Source organism: Arachis hypogaea, chromosome 5 (genome assembly GCF_003086295.3).
Source record: "Arachis hypogaea cultivar Tifrunner chromosome 5, arahy.Tifrunner.gnm2.J5K5, whole genome shotgun sequence".
Lineage (NCBI taxonomy): Eukaryota > Viridiplantae > Streptophyta > Magnoliopsida > Fabales > Fabaceae > Arachis > Arachis hypogaea.
Genome location: NC_092040.1, coordinates 106034705 through 106041055, shown reverse-complemented (window position 1 = coordinate 106041055; position 6351 = coordinate 106034705). Strand labels below are relative to the sequence as shown.

The following is a 6351-nucleotide window of genomic DNA, read 5'->3' as shown; positions in this document are numbered from 1 at the left end:
AAATAAAATATTAGAATTTTTAATCATTATTAATTTATAACATTTGTTATTTTAGTTTCGTTTGAAATATTTAATAATAAAATTGAATTATTTTTAGTATTTTAATCATTTATTAAAAATCAGAATTAATATTGATTAAAAATATTAATCACCAGTGAATAGGAGTGAATAGGATATAGTTATCATAGTTATCATTAATTGTTTGTATTTTTTATTGTAGATTTAAAAACGACGAAAATAGAAAAACGTGACATAACACGTATCTAAGATCATATTATAAAATATTTTTGACATTCTTTATATGTAACTAATTTTTGGGATTATTGCAGTGGTTAATAATTAATAAATATTTTTGGTAATTAATTATTAGAATTTAATAGTAATATAATAATTATTAAATATATTTGTTATTGAGCTGGGTATTAATTTATATTATTAGAAATAATAGACTAGTTTTAGTTATTGACTGTTAGTTATCATTTTTATTTTTAAAGTTAAAGAAACACCAGACATTTACACCAAATAGACTCATATGCTGTTAGGGTAGAGGCAGAACTGAGAGAGAGCGATTTTTATCACATATCTCAGATTAGGAAGATCATGTCTCACAACACGACTATAGACGCACTGGTTGAAAGGTGACGTCTTGAGACGCACACGTTTCATCTTCCACACGGCGAGTGCATGATTACTTTGGAGGACGTCGCCATGATTTTTGGACTCTGAACTGACGGCTTGCCAATGACTGAATCAATTGATCACAACACAAGTGGGTTAAAGAACGAGTGCATGACCCAATTTAGTAGTGCTCATAGGCTGAACGACCGTAGAAGAAGCGGAATCAACAAGCTGACATGGTTCCACGCCCTAAAGCAGCGCCAACATTTGACTGATCAAGTAAATAAAAAAATTTATGTGAAATGTCACACGGTGTGCCTATTTGTTACGGCGTTATTTAGTGACAAGTCTGAAATCATTGTGCACTGGAAGTATTTGTCGTTGCTTTATGAGTTTTCTCAGATTCATAAGTTTAGTTGGAGTTCCGCTTGCCTTGCACACACGTATCGATCCTTATGTCGGGCATCGAGGTATGATTGTAAGGACATGGATGGTCCTTTGGCATTGCTCCTTGTGTTGGCCTGAATATGGATGCCGTCAATAGGGCCTTTGCTGGTGGATACCAACTTTCCACTCGCTCGCAAGTAAAATTTAACTAAGCTGTGGGTTTAGTTATTTTTGCTGTAGTAATTACTGTCTAATATGAACATGATATGCCACGTGGAATGATTATCAACCCACCATCAAACAATATAAAATTAGACAACCTCTGACGTTAACAGAAGGTTGGACGATCTTTCTCCGGACGGGTACGTATTTTGTCATTTAGACTTTTTCTTATATATATTAAATTAAGTTGATGATAGCATATTTATAGCTTTGAGATTTGATATGTTTTTACAGTTTGTGTGGGACACATATAGTTCCAACCGTCAGCGCCATTTTGACCAATTTTAACTTTCAAATTTGTATAACATGCAAAACTAGAGGTGGCAAACAGATCGAAATCCGTCGACTCAACTCGTGTAATTTGCCAAGAAAGGCGGGTCGAACTGAAAATTTGAAACTGCCATGATTAAAAAGCCCGTCTAACCCTCATTGCTTAATCTGTGGGCTTTGTCGGGTTTCAGCGGGGCGGGGCGGGCTTCCCCAGTGGGCCCAATATTTTTTTCTCTGTAATTGAAGATGATAATTGAAGATGTTCTAAGTTATAATTTAGATTATGTTTTATGTTTGATTGCTTAGAGACTTGAAAATGTTTAATTATATGTTTTGGACAATGTTTATTTTATTTTTTACAATGTTAGTTTTATTATTTTATTTCAAAAAACTTGGTTGATGATTATGTGTATTACATATTTAGAATTATAAAGATTTTAATGTTTATAAATTTAAAAATTATAAATTTATTAAAATAATTGTGAAATTATATATATTATTTAATATTAATAATTTATTAATTAAAAAATAGTTCAACCTGCTAAATGGTAAACTTTTGATAAGAGAGACTAATTCGTTTGCCACTTCTATACAAAACATCATTGTCTTTGTCCATTTTTTATTTTAAAAAAAAATCATTCACAAAATAGCATTGTCGTTTTCTAATTGTAAAATTTTAAAATAATTATTTTATTACAACGTTTTGTTTGTTGTGACATATTAAAACTTTTTTCTATGAAATTGTGTAACTCGCACACAAAAAAAAAAATTAATAAAAAAAATTCACTCATCTTCCTGCAATATTAAAAAAACACGGCCGAAATAATATGATACATGTTATTCAAAAAAATTAGTCATGTATTGTCTATATATAATTATGAAAAAGTATAAGTAACTAAGTGTGTAACCAGTCAAGAATTGAACAACTTAATTAATTATAATTATTAATAATTAATTTTAAATTTTTTAAATTCAAAATTTAAATAATTAAAAACTGATTGAATAAATCTAATTAAAAACTATAAAAACCTTCCTCATATTAACCTACATACTCCAACAACAACTCAGATAGATTCTCTCCCTCACCGATAAGCCTTCTCCACCCCTGTCCTCACGCAAGACGACCTTAAGAAACTCGCCGCTGAGAAAGCCGTCGAGTACGTCAAGTCCGGCATCGTCCTCGGCTTCGACACCGACTCCACCGTGCTTCCAATTCGACGTAGCCATTGCCGCTAACGTCCATGTTCGTCCACAACAAGTGGATCTGGTTCCCCATGGGATTGATCCCTAGAGAACGCAAGAGCGCGGCGAGTTCTAGAATCGTTAAGCCACCGTCGTTGTCCATGTCGAATCTTAAAAAGATTTCACCTAAACAACCGAGTTGATCACCGTATTCTGATGCCATTTTTGGTTATGATGATGATTTCAATTTCATTGAAGCGATTATTCTATCAAAGAAATAGATTCAATCTTACGTGTGTATACACCAAATCATCATGTAGATTCATGAAATGAAAAATTGATGCCATTCGTTAGGATTTGAATGAAAAAAAAAGTGAGTGTCCTCACTTTTAATCACCCAAATACGACCCACCATAATTTTCAATTTTGAATTTGTTTGCGTATATATAATTCTTTTTCCAGGGAATCGTTTTGAATTCTATTTTTACGGTGGTATTAAAGTCATAGGCTAATATGGAAGAAGAAGTGATATGGAGCATGGGTGTTTTTGAATAAATGTAAAAGTATATAAAAAAATATCTATTTAATATATAAAAAAACATCTTAATACTTAACAAAAGAAATATTTAGTTATAAAATTTAAAAAATAAACATATAATTCTTAAAAAAATAAAAATATCTACATTTATAATAGAAAAAATTCGAAAAATATATTAAAAAACATCTATTTAGTATAAAAAAAATATTATAATACTTAATAAAAAAAATATTTATATATATTAATTTATTTTTGTTAAAACGGACTTTGAAATCTAATGCATTAAAAAATTGGCAGAAATTGACTAAATCCTAGTTGGTTTCTAACAGAATCGTATAATTATATATGGACTTTTTTTATAATCTCCACTATAGTATTTAAGTTTTTTCCCCAAATAACTGACAGTTGGGAGATGTGAAGATGTGGATAGCCCCACAAGAGAAAAGCCCATAGGGATAGTGGAGAGAGTGGAGACTGCCAGACTGGAAGTGGAAACCGTACAGGGAAGTGGAGACAGGAGAGTGGAGAGGGACCGATTGGTAAATTCCTTTCTTCCCACTAATACATATATAGTTGTAAATTGGTCAAACCCGAATTGGTTTCGGCTGCTAAATCAAATTCTCGTCCTCTCCACCTTTTCGCCTAAACTTTTATCTGTTCAGGTGCTCTCAGGTTCGTTCTTATGTGTGAAATTTCTGTATGTTATTTTTTTTTTGCTACTTTGTTTTTGTTTTCACTTTTTAGATTGTTGAAATTTCAAAAAAAAAAAAGAAGAAATCCGTACCCTAATGTTGACGCATTACGCATATAATTGTGTTAGCTGAGTAATTACACGAACCTTTGTTTGAGTGGTGAAAATCTGGTAGTTCGAACCCTAATTTAGGGTTCATAGATTGCCCAATGATGCACACATAGATTGTTGAGCGGCTACTCGTGTTCCTTCATAACCTGATCTGCACTTCTCTCTCTCTCTCTCTCTCTCTCTCTCGAATATGCTATGTTCTTTTTCTTTTTCTTTTTCTCTTTATTTTCTTTTGTTTTTCTATCACTCTCTGTCTTTCTCTCATGGCTCTGGAAAACAAACTGAACTTCTGAAAGTTGCAGAGACGGTTATGAATGGAATTCGGGTGTCTAAAGCCGCATATGATTCTCTACTAAGCTATGAGATCTGAGGGCTTTTTCTTCGTTTTCCCCTTTAGGATTATTATTACTGTTTCATACAAAAATTAGCGCACATAATTTTCTGTTGATTCTGTTTGTGTATGTTAATGTTGCCCAATGATGGAGAAATTAGACTATTGAGTAGCTACGTGGTTCTGTTTTCTAGCTGGACGTGCACCATTGACTCCTCTCTCTCTCTCTCTCTCTCTCTCTCTCTCTCTCTCTCCATCTCTGCGTATGTGTGGGTGTGTTTGTGTGTCTGGAGGGAGTGTTACCATATATAATTGCAATGAATAATCATAATAATCAATTAATTCAATGGTGCAAGAAGGCTGTTAATGAAGCCCGTTTCAAAAGCTACACTTGATTTCTATATAGCTATCAGATCTGAGGGCTATGCATATCTTTTTCCTTTAAGAAACGATAATTAGGATGTATGTATTGTCTAGTAGGGAGGGGCCAACTGGTGTCTTAAATGTTGCTATCGTAGTTTAATCGGAAGGGTATAACCATGATACTGGCTACTATGCATTGTGCATGGAAAATCTGTGAAGGACATCTAATTTCATAATCAATTCATCCAACCCAGAAATCTCAGTTTTGTTGGCAAGTGGAGCTGCTTTATTTTTCTGCATTGCCCTTTGTGATTGCTGGCTTGGCTATTAAACTTTGGATTTCTTTATATTTCAATCTACAAGTAAAGGATTATACTTCAATCTTATCTTTCAATCATGCAGTGGAAATTTACCCTAATTTTCTCTAATTTCCCTAATCATATTTTCTATATAAAAGCAACAATGATTTTTAAAGAAACCTTTCATTTTTATCTAACCTTTCTGGATGTACTTTCCTTTCTGTAAATTAGTATTGCTTGTGTCATTTGACATAGCTTGAGATTGAGTCTGACGTCTGTGCATACATTATGTTAAACAAAATTACAAAGATTGTTACCTTCAATTTTGGTTGCATCCCCAACTATTACCTATTGGTGGTGGTGCTAAAGAATCTTTCAAAGTTCATACTCTTGAAGAGGAGGACATTTACCATATCATGCAATTCCTATTCATTCAGGAAGAAACTCTTGCGCTCAATCTTAAAGAGAAGGGAATTTACAATTGGCGTGACTGTAATACAACTTTATTTTATTTGTAGTCTTGTCATGGATCATGGATGGTTAATAATTGCTTACCTTTTATCTTGGATTCCCTACACGATCATTTAGGACTCTATTCTTGCGCATGCATTTCTAGTTTGGAAGGTTATTTACAAATTCAAGAGAAGACATGTGCAGTTATGCATTGCCATCAACATCAAAGAGGAGATATAAAAGGATTGAACCAGGGAAGAAGGCACCTATTCAAACAAAATTTGATTTGATATACATTGCTCTCATTCCTTGTTTATTGAGTGTATTCATGTTTCTCTTTAGTTTAGATTCAAGTTTACTTTGAAAGATTCAAAAGGCTAAGAGAGTAGTGCAAAAAAAAATTATTTTAATTCTTTTGTTTAAGTATTTTGAGTTTGAAAAGTGTGTTGGTTTTGAGTGCACTTGGATCTCTTTAACTAGGTTGGGCTAGTATCTAGGTGAGTTGCTAAGCTTAGGATAGTTTAGATAAAGTGACAAAATTGTGTCTCTTGGAATGGAATTGGTGTTTGTTATCCAAATTGATTATAGTGAAAATTTTATCATTATTGTGGTGGAAACTGGAAGTAGGTCACATTGTATTTTGTGGTTGAACTAGGATATATCATGGTTTCACTCTTCTCCTTCTCTATTCTTTGCAATTTCAATTCTATTCTGTTCTGGACGAGACAAAATTAAAAATAATTTCTTAAATTTATTGATTTGTTTTGTTTGTGTAATCTATCAATTACAACATTTGGGAAATTATTTTCAATGGACTAGATATTCCTACCAAATTAAATGAAGAAAGAAATGTTCCAAAAGAGGATATTGAATGGAATGAGGAGAG

General features: G+C 32.5%; 1 long non-coding RNA gene across 1 annotated transcript; it reads left to right on the top strand.

Annotated features, from left to right (window-relative positions):
• Nucleotides 1-3624: 3624 nt before the first annotated feature.
• On the top strand, nucleotides 3625-6151 carry LOC112802491 (uncharacterized). The gene is made up of 2 exons (XR_003202415.3): nucleotides 3625-3889; nucleotides 5531-6151. It is a non-coding gene; the product is annotated as an uncharacterized lncRNA (long non-coding RNA).
• The last annotated feature ends 200 nt before the right edge of the window (nucleotides 6152-6351 follow it).